This window comes from Oryctolagus cuniculus, chromosome 20 (assembly GCF_051225735.1).
Source record: "Oryctolagus cuniculus isolate XC-2025 breed Fujian yellow rabbit chromosome 20, ASM5122573v1, whole genome shotgun sequence".
NCBI classification, from domain to species: Eukaryota; Metazoa; Chordata; class Mammalia; order Lagomorpha; family Leporidae; genus Oryctolagus; species Oryctolagus cuniculus.
In genome coordinates this window covers 44,608,176-44,620,750 of record NC_142886.1, presented here as the reverse complement: position 1 = coordinate 44,620,750, position 12,575 = coordinate 44,608,176, and the positions used below count along the sequence as shown (strand labels likewise).

The 12,575-nt window shown below is 59.5% G+C and overlaps 1 protein-coding gene across 1 annotated transcript in view; it reads left to right on the top strand.

The window, feature by feature from the left end:
- The first annotated feature begins 752 nt into the window (after positions 1–752).
- Positions 753–12,575, top strand: part of SYNE3 (spectrin repeat containing nuclear envelope family member 3) — an 83,600-nt gene continuing 71,777 nt past the window's right edge. Inside the window, exon 1 of the mRNA XM_070065593.2 lies at positions 753–952. The gene's annotated coding sequence lies outside the window, so the exon portion shown is untranslated. The remainder of the gene's footprint in view (positions 953–12,575) is intronic.

The window sequence follows — 12,575 nt, the reverse complement described above, 5'->3', positions numbered from 1 at the left end:
CTCTGGCCAGACCTGCTACGAGACCCAGGAGGAAACACCCCCTGGAAGCAGTGGGTTGGGGCAGTCACCTCTCTCCAGAGTCTCCTGTTCTTGTCCCTAAGCCTGCAGGCTGGAGGAGCGTTGTCCTCCTTAGCAGCTCACCCCCATCCAGGAGACAGAACCAATCATTCAGAGACACAGTCACTGGGAAAAAAGAGAGCAGGGGCCGGCCAGGCCAGTGGCCCTGAGACCTGGGCCCAGAGGTGCAGAGAGACAGGCAACAAGGCCTCCGGCCCGCAGGAGGAGCCCCACGGGAGGTGTGGGAGGAAGCCCTGCCCAGGGCAAGTGCAGGTGTAAAGGCCCGGGGCAGGTTAGGCTTCTGCCCTCAGAGGCCAGGTTAAAGGGCTGCGGGCCCTGAGCGGGCGGGGAGGTGTCTGGAGAGCTGGGGGAGGGCGCGGGGACGCACATTCTTGGGCCTGGGGGTTGCCCGAGGCTCCCATTGAGGGTGGGATTCCTATTCCCTGCGGCTCTGGGGACCTGGGGTGGGAGGGGCGCACGGGGAGTTCGCCCCCGCCCATCGGGCCGGCTGCGGAGGTCACTTCCTTCCCGCATTTCACGCCTCACCTGGGCTCCGGATGGCTGGAGCTGCCGGCCTCTCCCCCTCCCCCGCCCCAGACCCAACTTTCCCGGAGGCAGAGGCGGCTGCGCGCCACCCCAGAGGATGAGCCCCTGCGGAGCCTGCGTGCGCCGCGTCCCCGGGCCCCCGGCCCTCGCGCGGGAGCCGCGGGCTTCTGCCGGGCGCCTCGCCATCCCGCGGGCCTCAGGCGGGTCCCGGCGGGGCGGGAGCGGCCGCGGGTGTCCGGGCCCCGCCCCGGCCCGGCCCCGCCCCGGAGCCGCCCGGGACGCAGGGACGAGGGCGGGCGGCTCGGCCCCAGCTGCCCGCGGCGCCGCGCTCCTGCTCGCTCCGGGCCGGGTAAGTGGCGTGGGGAGGCCGAGCCGGGCCAGGGGCGGCGGGGTCGGGCCTCACTCCGCGCCCTGCTGGAGCCCGGCGTAGGGGTCGCGGTCCCCGAAAGTCAAGGGGAGCCGGGGAGGCGCGTGTGTGTGCGCGCGCGCGCGCAGGGCCAGGGCCGGCGTGACAGCTGCGGGCGAGCGCTTCTTTCAGTTTAAAACCCGCCGCTCCTTGGGGGCCGCCAAAGTCCCAGGCTTCCCTCTGCCCCTGGAGGTTCCGGTCCGGAGGAAAAGCCCTGGAAGCCTGGGCGGTGGGTCTGCCAGCTGTCCCCTGGGCGAGTGGACCCTGTCACCCCTGCTCGGCAGCGCACGGGCGGTGAAGTCGCTGGTGGCACCGCGGCGTCGAGGGGGTCCCGGTTTCTTCCCACACCCCGGGCTGTGCAGCCCCGGGCGAGCGCTGGCCTCTGAGCCTCACTGCCACGTCTCTAGGAGCTGGCTCGCAGGGCTGGGGGAGCCTCGGGGGTGGGGGGTGTTGACTTCCTCTGGGGTCTTACTGTGTGACTCCAAACAGGAGACCCGGGGATGTGGCCGCGTGGTCACCCGGGAGTAGTGGCCCATGTGGCTCAGCTGGCCTCTGCTTTGGGACTGGAAGCCAGGGGGCTCCAGCCCGAGGTGTGGCGATAATGAGCCCTGTTACTCTGGGCGGCCCTGGCCCAGGGAACTTTCCCGTGTCCTGGGCTCCTCCTTAGTCTCTGAAGGGGTCCCCGCCTCCTGCCTTTTGGGAGGGGGCACGGTAGGGTCCCCAGATGTGTTGAGTGAGGACAGGAAAGGGGCATGTCGCCAGTCACTGCCCTCTGCATCCACCACGAGGAGAAGAAACCGAAACAGAGATGGGGACTGCTTTGCCCAGAGCGGCACAGCCACAGCAGAGCCCGGCCCTCGGGAAGGGCCTGGCCTTGGCCTCCCGCGCAGCTGGGGCAGCCAACAGCCCCCAGGGCTCCCGAGCGAGCGGGGAGGTGGGAGGGGCGTCCTGGTGGCCACGGCTGCTTTGCTCCCTTTGCTGTCGCCGTGCGCCAGCAGCCGCGCCAACACGTGTGGGTCTGCACATTCCTCAGGCAGGACAACGCTGTGCTGCTGGCAGCCACAGCTGTGCCAAGCCTGCTGGCCCCGGCGTTGTTTTTAGCCAGAGAGGCCCCTCTGGGGGTGGCTGAGCGGGAAGTGGGCTGGGAGGTCATTTCTGGAACTCTCGCCCTGCTGGGGGTCTGAGGATTTGCTGGTGGCACGGAGGGGAGGGGCTGAGACCCCAGGCACTGGTTTCTGCTTGGAGGTGCAGGCGGCTGTCTGAGGGTGAGTTGGGTCTTCTGTCTCCATGGGAACAGCCCTGCCGACCGAGTGCTTTGCATGGGCCTGGCCGTGCCTGGCAGCCCCTGTGCCCGGTGATACAGAGACCTGGGGCCGGGGCTCCTTGGGCACCCTGGCTTGGCTGCTCTGGGAATGAGACTGGCAGGTGCAACATGGACGCTTCTCCAAACACCCTGGAGCCTCTGGGAGCCCCCAGGGCTGCCGGGCTGCCTGTGTCCCCCATCTGTGAGCAATGAGTGGACCCAGTCCTGCTCTCGCCCATTCCCAGCTGTGTGGTAGGAAAGTCACTGCAGCTTTCAGAGCCCTGGTGGCAGGCGGGGGGAGGGGGGCATAACCAGAGCCCCCACACAGGAGGGCGCCGTGAGCCTTAAATGATGCCCTTCATGGGCAGCAAGCTGCGTGGCTCCAGGCACAGCCCATACAAGCAGTTGTCACAGCCTCGGGGAGGGGGCTTGGCTGGGGTCTGCCCCGTCCCTCTCTGCCTTGATTTCCCCATGTCTGTCAAATGGTCTTGGCCGCTGACACCTGTTCCTTGTCCCAGAGGAGGCTGGGAGGGACTGTGTGTGTTATCTAAGAGACGGGGGCGTGAGTGTTTTCTAAGGGAGCATTTCCTGTCTGGCAGCAGTCAGGGCTCCACTGCTGCCCAGTTTGCAGATGCAGGACTGATGCCTGTGCCCGTGCCTGCGTGTGGCGGAGCCAGGATCTGAACTCTGGGCTTTTGATGTTCTGCACAACACCACACAGCCTGTCCAAGGACAATGTCCGACATTACTCACTGGGACAACGGCCCTGGCCAGGCAGGATCCCGGTCATCATGAGCTCTGGCTGAGAAAAGAGGGGCTCTGAGAGTAAACATCTAAGAGCAGCCCACCTGGGCCCCCAGTAGAGGAAGCCGGGCGGAGCAGATGGAAGGCAGGCAGTGGCTGCTGGCCTTTGCCACCTGACAAGGCATCTTTGCTGTGGGACTCCGGGGTGCTGGCCGTGTGCCGAGCCCCTAGGAAGCAGAGGGGTACGAGTCCCGGAAGCTGAAGCCTCACGTTTGTCGTCTTGAAAGTAGTGACCATCGCCCCCAGAGAGAATAAATGAGGTGACTGGGACCAGGCTCAGCAGAGCGCCTGCCTGGGCAGGGTGTCGCGTGGCGTCAAGGGTGAGAGGGAGGGTTTTTATTATCACCAGTCCTCCTGCAGGGGTAAGGCTGGGTGCAGCTGGGTTTCCTTCCTTCTGGCAGAGGGAATCCTGAAGCCAGAGTGGTGATCGGTGATCTGTTCGGGAGAAGTCAGAGGAAGACAGAGAGTGGGATTGGGGGTGGGGGTGGTGATCACCTTAAATAAGAGTCGGACCTCACCGTGGGGGCAAGAGGAGGGCTGGGGGGCGGGGGGAGTGGCAGGGTGCAGGTGCACGGGAAGTCACGTGGTAGAGGCTTAAGTACATGTGGGCTTCCATGCGTGCGTTGTTTCACAGATGGAAGCAGGTTCTCCGAAGGGAAAGGCGAGGGGGTGATCCTGCAGCAGAGAGAGAGAGGGCCGCTGCTGCCCGCCGTGGGCACCTCAGGCTAGCTGCTTTGATGCTGCGTCGTTTACAAACAGGGTGTACATGTGTGCCCTCGCTTCAGGAAGTTTCAAAAAGCTCATGGAAAATGCAGATTATGAAAACTATGCCTGGATCTCAAAATGTTTAAAATTTTGCTTATTTGAAAGGCAGAAAAAAAATTTTCCCTGTCTCTCTCTCCTCTCTCTCACTCTCTCCTCTCTCCTCTCTCTCTCTCTCTCTCTCTTTCTCTCTTTCTCTCTTTCTCGATCTCCCATCCTCTGGTTCTCTCCCTGGATCCCCACAACAGCCAGGATGAGCCAGGCACTTAATCCAGGTCTCCCATGTGGGTGACAGGAACCCAAATCCTCGAGTGGTTGCCTGCTGCCTCCCCGGGTGTGTGTCAGCAGGAAGCTGGGCTTGTGGGAAACAGCCAGAACTCAAACCCAGGCACTCCGATTTGGGGTGCTGGTGTCCCACACATTCATCCCAGGTTTCAAATTTTTTTTACAGCAAGATAAACATCTTTTAATTCTATAACCAATAAACTTTTTGAAGTATTCTCTTATATGTACAATTGTGTTCCATTATATGTATTTTTAATATTATATATGTAATTTTAGGACCGATATTAAAGATAGTATGGCACATTTGCAAGTTACATCTTAGAAAATCGGACTCCGCCCTTGGATTCAAATGTTAATCTGCTTGGATTTAGTAAAACACATGGGCTGGCGCTGTGGCCCGGTAGGTTAAGCCACTGCCTGCCACACCAGCATCCCATACAGGCACCAGCTGCTCCATTTCCGATCCAGCTCCCTGCTGATGTGCGGGTGCAGGCAGCAGAGGACGGCCCACATGCTTGGGCCCCTGCACCCACGTGGGAGACCTGGATGGAGTGCAGGCTCCTGGGTTTGGCCTGATCTTTGCAGCCATTTGGAGAGTGAACCAGATGAAAGGTCTCTTCCTCTCTCTGTCTCTCCCTCTCTCTGTCACTCTGCCTTTCAAATAAATAAATCATATAAAGAAAAAGTCAAAAAGACATCCTGTTGTAGGACGCGTGACTTCTCTTCATTCAGCAGATATAATCGCCCCCTTCACAACTCATAAAGAAAGTGACATTAGCACTCTGTGATCTCAGATTATCGTCGGATGTTAAGTCCTGGCCTAATGATTTACACTTCTGAATCATAAAACGCTGACATGTTTGAGCTGGGAGGGGCCTCGGGTCACCTGGACCGATCCACCGGTTCAACAGCTGGGAAGTGCCCTGGCCAGGTCAGCAATGGACACACAGGCGGGGAGGATGGTTCGCTGTGGGCTGCCACACCTGTGCGTGTGTGTCTCCCCTGAGGATGCCACCTGCCACGCCGGTGTGACTTCTGGAACTTCCTGCTTCAGACGGGGGCATACGTGAGATTCAACTGACTTGATCATTTTAATCTTAAAAAGTCAGAGGAGAGCGGCAGCAAGCAGCGTGAGCATGCTGGGAATATCCCCCCAGGAAGCTCAGAGCGGGCAGCGTCTCTCTCAAGTCTTCCGCACAGAGTCTGCCGGGGCTTGCGGCTCAGCTGGAGCGATGGGTTCCGGGAGGCGGGGTGGGCAGTGATGACGGAGCAGGGGTTACTGCCTCCTGGGGGAGCAGGGAGACCGTGAGCCACTTCTGTTCTCTGGGCGCTGGTGTTCTGAGCACATTTTTCACCCCAGCCTGGGCGGGCCACCGGGAAACACGCCTGTGAAAACAGCTGGGTGGTGGCTCGCAGCTGTCAGATTCGGCCAGGTCCTGAAGACTGACAGCTCTGACTGGGCCAGGCTGCTTCCCTCCGTCCGTGGCTCTCACTGGTTTTGGAACGTGGCCGTGGGGCCCAGAGGCGGGGCACCCACCCCCGTTCCCTCCTGGTGCTTTGCTGCGTGCTGTGACCCCCGGCTGCCTCCTCTCTGCCCGCCCCAATGCATTCTTTCAGACTTGCCTCTGCCCAGTGGTGTCCCCGCACGGCACGTCCCAGCGGGAGCGGCCCCAGTGGTTTCCTGATGCTCAGTCCTTGTGTCTGGATTGGGTGCCCCTGGCACGTGTGAGGCCCTGATGAGAAAGACCCTTATGCGGTTGGCCGCTTTCGGACACTGGGACCCGGAAACTGTGTGGGTGCTGCACCAAGACCGCCCGAGTACCCCTCACCCACGATGCTGGGGGACCAGAAGTGTTGCGGATTTTGGATTTTGGTCTGTTCACAATTCCGTAGCGTGATATCTTGGGGATGGACAGAAGTTGAAGCATGAAATCCGTTGGTGCTTCCTGCACGCCTTGCACGCATAGCTGGAAGATAATGCCATCTGTCTTTGGTGTGTGTTCTGACGGTGACCTGTCACGTGAGGACAGGTGTGGGATTTTAAACTGTTAGTGTCAGGTGGCTGCTTGAAATGTTTCAGGCTTGGGGATATTTGGAATTGGGGGGTTGGGGGCACTCAGCCTGTGTTTAGAAATGCCAGCTGCGGTAGGGGATAAGAGAGTGCCGGAATCAGCCAGAGCCTTGGCACTGATCTGTAATTTTGTATGCAGAGGAACGGAGTCTTAACAGGTGCCTCAGGGGCAGATGGGACCTCCCAACCACCAGACCTGCACTCCCTGCCCTGCAGACACCTCCCCTAGTGTCCATCTCACTGGCGCTCACGCCTGACCTGGGGTGGCCACAGGATGGAAGTGGGGAGGCCCACGTGGTCGTCCCGAGGCATGGGTGGGCCACCAGGGCTGGTTGGAGTCTAATTAAGCCAAGAGTTTTATTCGAGATTTGAAAATGGCTGAGCCCCTCCCCAGTGACATTTGCTGAATAACTCAGCGGCTGACTCACTGGGGAGCCTCTTTCCTTTTGGATGGGAGAGGCCTGTGTTTGACCTTCACCTGGGCCAGTCTCGGTTTCCTGCTCTGAAATGAGATTGAGGGGCTGGTGCTGTGGCTCAGCAGGTTAAGTCACTGTCTGCAATGCTGGTATCCCACAGGGGTACCGGTTCAAGTCCCGGCTGCCCCACTTCTGATCCAGCTGCCTGCTAATGTGCCTGGGAAAACAGTAGAAGATGGCCCAAGTGCTTGGGCCCCTGCATCCATGTGGGAGACCTGGATGGAGCTCCAGGCTCCTGGCTTTGGCCTGGCCCAGCCCTGACCTTCATGGCCATTTGGGGAGTGAACCAACAGATGGAAGTTATCTCTCTCTGTCTCTTTCTCTGTCACTCTGCCTTTCAAGTAAATAAAATAAATCTCACAAAAACAATAAAATGAGAGATTGAAATTGGGAGACCACTCAGGTGCCCTGAAGTCCAGCTCTTCCGTCGTGCGTGGGCTGCAGGCTCGCTGTCGGTGTTGGGGACCTGAGTGTGGCCGCTGCCATCTGCCATCTGTCCCAGGAAGGGCCAGGCCACTGCAGCTGGTGGCTGCCTGCTTATCCCCCTGCTCTGAGGATCAAGTCGCAAGTCTCCGGCCTGCCCAACTCTCTGCTACCTGGCCACCTCCGGTCCCATGAAGCCCCCGATTCTTCCTGACCTCTCTCATCTCTGGGCCTGAGCACAGACTGTTAGTTCTGCCCGGCTGCCCTCCCTGCCCCTCCCGCCAGCCCTCCCTGCCCCTCCAGCCAGCACCTGGCTGGATGTCCCCTCCACCAGGAAGCCTCCTGTAGTCACCTCTGTTTTCCTGTTCCCATCGTACTTTGCCATTGATACTTAGTGAAGTTTTCAAGTCTGCTTCCCTCCTGGACCATGAGGTCCTCTTCATCCTCTCATGTCGTCACTGCCAGCCCAGAGAGGAGTGGTGGTTATTACCATTATTAAAAGGCTTTGTGGCCGGCGCTGCTGCTCAGTAGGCTAATCCTCCACCTGCGGCACCGGCACCCTGGGTTCTAGTCCCGGTCGGGGCACCGGATTCTGTCCCGGTTGCTCCTCTTCCTGTCCAGTTCTCTGCTATGGCCCAGGAGTACAGTGGAGGATGACCCAAGTGCTTGGGCCCTGCACCCGCATGGGAGACCTGGAGAAGCTCCTGGCTCCTGGCTTTGGATCATTACGGTGTGCTGGCCGCAGCGCGCCGGCTGTAGTGGCCATTGGAGGGTGAACCAACGGAGAGGAAGACCTTTCTCTCTCTCTCTCTCTCTCACTGTCCACTCTGCCTGTCAAAAAAAAAAAAAAGGCTTTGTACCTTAATTTTTCATTTATTTTGATTTTTATTTAAAAGCCAGAAAGAGGCTGAGCTCTGCCATCCACTGGTTCATTCCCCCAGATGCCTGCAATAGCTAGGGCTGGACTAGGCCAAAGCCAGGGCCAGGAACTCCGTCTGGGTCTCCCCTGTTGCTGGCAGGGACCCAGGCACTCGAGCCATCACCTGCTTTCTCCCAGGGTGTCGGATTGGCGTGTTGATTTGGGGGACGTGAACAAGGAACTTCTGTGTGGGAAGCAGGTGTCCCGGTGGCTGCTTGACCACTGCGCCGCACACCTGCCCCTGACTTTATACTTTAAAACAGGCTCTTAGGGACTTTGCAGGAGCTGATGCTCACAACAGCCTTGAACGGAGCAGGCAGAGCAGATCCTGATAGGAGCGTTTCCAGGACTCAGACGCGGTGGGTTTGGCGTGGTGGCAGTGGGCAGAGGACAGCGTGCTGTGTGTCACCTTCCCTCGTGGCCCTGGCAGGAACTATCCTCCTGGAGAGCTGCCCCGTCCCTGTGCAGGGGCTCTCCCAGGGTCTGGAAGCTGCCCTTGGCCTCCCAGGACCCCCACCTGCCGTTCATTGTCTTCCGGGACCATACCACGCCTTTCCCTCCTCCGGCTTCCTTCTGCCTAGAAGGTGTCTCCCGCAGCCCTGTCCTCTTTGCGAAGGTCTCAGTTCTCAGTCCCAGCCTCAGAGGGGCTGTCCTGCCTGCACAGTCGTCCCCGCCACACCCCTGCTGCCGTGCTGTGTCCTGTCCTACCCGAGACTGACCGAGTTAGTCGTTCATTTGCAGGTGCGGTCATCAGCCATCCCCTGTCTCTTCACACAGGGGATGGCTGTCCCAGATGTCCCAGAGCCATTGCAGCTGCTCGGACACGATGTGCCCTCGGGGTGCCCCCAGGGCATTGGTCCCCGGACCTCCCCTGGGTACCACATCTGTGGACGCTCAAGTCGCCTGATAGAAAATCTGGGGAGGTGCACGGAACCCATGCCCACCCTCCTGTCTATTTCCTGCGTCTCTAGGTGGCTTATGTTACCTAATACTGTGTCCTCACTCTGCGGATCGTTGCCATACTCCATTGTTAGGGAATGAGAAGAAACGTGGGCTTGCTCAGGGCAGGTGCACGGTTCATTTCCACCTGGTGGTTGGTTGAATCCATGGATGCAGAACCCACTTCCAGAGAGCCAGTTGTATTTGTGGAGTGAGTGAATGAGCGAACAATGAGCGAGTGGGTACGCACACTTCGAGGTAGCAGCCGGTGGCCGTCTGGCACTTATGAAAGCCGCGTTGCGTTTTCTCTGTCCTCACAGCGGCAAAGTGGGGCACACGCGGACCTCATCCCCACTTGCCAGAGACGCAAAATAACTTGCCCGCAGCCCCTCAGGTTGCAGCGGAGTTAGGAGTTGAACTCAGGTTCCCTGGTCCGGAGCTCAGGCAGGTGCCTGTCCATGCTGCTGGGGTCAGACGGAGAACTTGGCCTTCCAGCCTGCACCCCCGTGGCTGCCCCCTCGCCAGGCTGGTCCGCAAAGGAAATCCTTTTGGTGTGACCAGCATCACGTGGTCCAGGAATGCCAACGGTTTTCCAGAGCAGGGACTCACCCTGGAGCGCCCAGCCCTGCCTCCCCGACCACACCCTTTGCTCCCAAGGAAAGTCAACATCTGCGACTCGCAGCTTGGCGACCACAAGCCAGCCCTTGCAGGCTGCCCGAGAGCCAGTTTGGCTGCTGGCCAGGTCCACCTCTGCCACCGAGCCAGCACCAGGAGCCAGCCTGCCTGGCTGGCAGAATTGGCTGATGTATCTGCGTGTTGGCTCAGAAATAACGGATTTTTTTTTTTTTAAGAAAGTCTGTCCTGTGGCTTCTGTTGTCCCCACTTCCTTCTGAGTAAAACCACCCCAGTGCCTGGGGTGGGGCTGGCCAGGCGCTGCTTGGCACGGTCTTGGCTTGTTGATGTGGAGGGAGCGGAGGGAGAGGATGGCTCCCGCGAGTTCCTATATTTGTCCCCTACAGGAAGCAGCGGGTTAGTCATGCAGCTCCGAGCTAGAGCTGCCCCGCCTGGGGAGCCAGAGCCGCACGTGTTCCTGGCTGGGATTTCGGTCCTTCCGCCCTGTAACCTGGTGCCTTGGGCAACTGCGTTCCTTCAGCATATTGACACTGACTGAGACAGCCATGGCCACAGGATAGGAAGACAAGGCCAAGGCCACGTCTCTGCCCTGGGGAGGAGTCTGGTGGGTGAGGTGGGTGCTTTAAACATAGTCCTTGGGGGCTTCCCTGGAGGGCACCTGGGGGGCCCTTTAATTTTGCTCCAGGACCCAGACTTTCTGGACCTCAACACTCTTCTCTGTGGAGTGGGGGCGCACGTGCTGGGTGTGTGTGAGCTGCACCCCTGCGCAGGTGTGGGGCCGTCCGTGTCGGTGCAGCAGACGGGGTGTGGCTGGCACGGTCTGGCCTCCAGGGCACAGGACAGTTAGACTCCCACGTTGGCAGAGTTTCTCTCTGCTCCTGGACCCGAGGTGGACTCAGACAGACCTAGGCTGGGACCTGAGTTCTGCCACCTGCTGTGTGGTCCTGGGGCACCACGTAACCTCCAGGGGGCCTGGCGATCTCACCCATCAGACGGGGCTGGCCAGCTTCTCTGCAGAGCTGCTGTGGGGGTCAGGTGAGAAGACAGAGGGGCGTGTCCCTGCCCAGCCACTCCAAGCTCTCCCAGCTGGGAAGGTGGCTTTGCTGACACCGGGTGTCACTTGGAGGGGAACCTGGGATGTCACCTGCCCCACTCCGCCACAGCTGCTGGTGAATCAGCTCCTGGCTCGGGTGTCCATGGCCAAGGCCTGATGGCTCCGTGACCCAGCCATTACTGCGTCTACACGAAGAGATGGTGCATACCGTACAGCTGGGTGCCCAAGGTGCCAGGCACCCTTTTCTGGGATGAACTCTGTGTGGTGGGGGTGCTGGTGTCAAGGGCACCACCCAGGCTCTTTGTCTCATTTCTAGCCCTGAGCTCTGAAGTGGGGACATTTACCTACACCTTTGTTGTTGTTTTTCCTGGGAGAGGCAGAGAGACAATCACGCAGAGGGCCCCCGTCTGCTGGTCTGCTCCGCACACGGCCACAAGGGCCTGAGCCAGGAGCTGGGAGTGCCAGCCAGGCCTGCTGCGTGGGTGGCAGGAACCCAGTTACCTGAGCCATTTCCGGCTGCCTTCCCAGGCAGGAAGCTGCATGGAAAGCCGAGCTGCCGAGGCGGGGGTGTGGCTGTCCCAGGCAGCAGCCTAGACCACGGTGCCACAACGCTGGCTCCATCCTGCTATCCTCTAACCTTTAACCAATCTGTGATTCACATCAGGGAGGGCTGGGAGGAGATTCCAGCAGATAAACCCTCCACAGTGCTGGGAGACCTCGGATTTAATGGCGGACATACCCGAAGTGACTGTAAGAAGAATTCCAGAAGGAAATTTAAGATTTATTTTAAAAATCAAGAGTTAGTTACACAAGGAGGGATCTTCCACCTGGTGGTCACTCTGGTGGTCAGCCTATTGTGACAGCAGGGGATTGCGTCAGGATTTGCCGAAAGGGCTGGAAGAGAACCTTCTAGGCTCTCAGGCCTGGAGGAATGCGGCCCTGGTAGGCGGGGGTGGGTGGGGGTGGGTGGGGTAGATCCCGAGCTGATAGTACAGGGCCTCTGGAGCTTCCAGACAAAGGCCCCAGAGGTTGTCTCTGAAGCCGCCACAGACAGCACGGAAATTAATGGATGTTGGTTGTTTCCAATAAAACTTTATTTGCAGACACTGGAACTTGAATTTCACTTAATTTTCACGTGTCTCAAAATATTATTCTGATTTTTTTCAACCGTTTGAAAATAGGAAGACTGACTTGGGTGGAGAGCTGTAGAGAAACGGGGAGGGGCTGTCCCTGCTGGGGAGGGGGCTTGCAGAGTTGTCCTCAGTCCTTGCAAATGTGTTCTGGAACAGGTCTCAGGCTGCGTCTGCTGGCTGAGACAGGCCCCAGTGCTCAGTAACTGATGCGTGCGGTCAGCTGGAGCTGGCAGCGCAGTGGTTACGAGCAGGGCAGGGGCTGTGCCGAGCATAAAGAAAGGGGAAGGCTGCTGCCTGCAGCGCTGGCTGCGCACCTGCCATCCAGCTCCCGGGGAGAGCAGTGGAAAACACTGGAAGGTGGCGTAAGTGCCTGGGCCTCCGCACCCACAGGCTCCTGGCTCCTGGCTCCTGACCGGTCCCGCTTCAGCCATTGTGGCCATTTGAGGAGTGAGGGAAGATCGCTCCCTCTCTCTATCTAACTCTGCCTTTCAGATAAATGAGTGAGCCTTAAAGAGAGACGAGTGAACAGGGGAGATGTGCAGAGGTGCCTGTGGGACCTCGGGCAGGCCGCCTGGCCTCTCTGAGCTCCGTTCTTCATCTGAATAGGTGATCACAGTAGGATGTGGTGCAGCCGTGCAGTGCTCCTGTGCGACTCACACAGCCCTGTGTGCTCCCCAGGAAGGGTCGCTGTTACCCTCGCACCTCTATGAAGAGTCTAAGGGGTGTACCCCGCTGGACAGCAGTGCCCGATCGCGTTGGCCCAC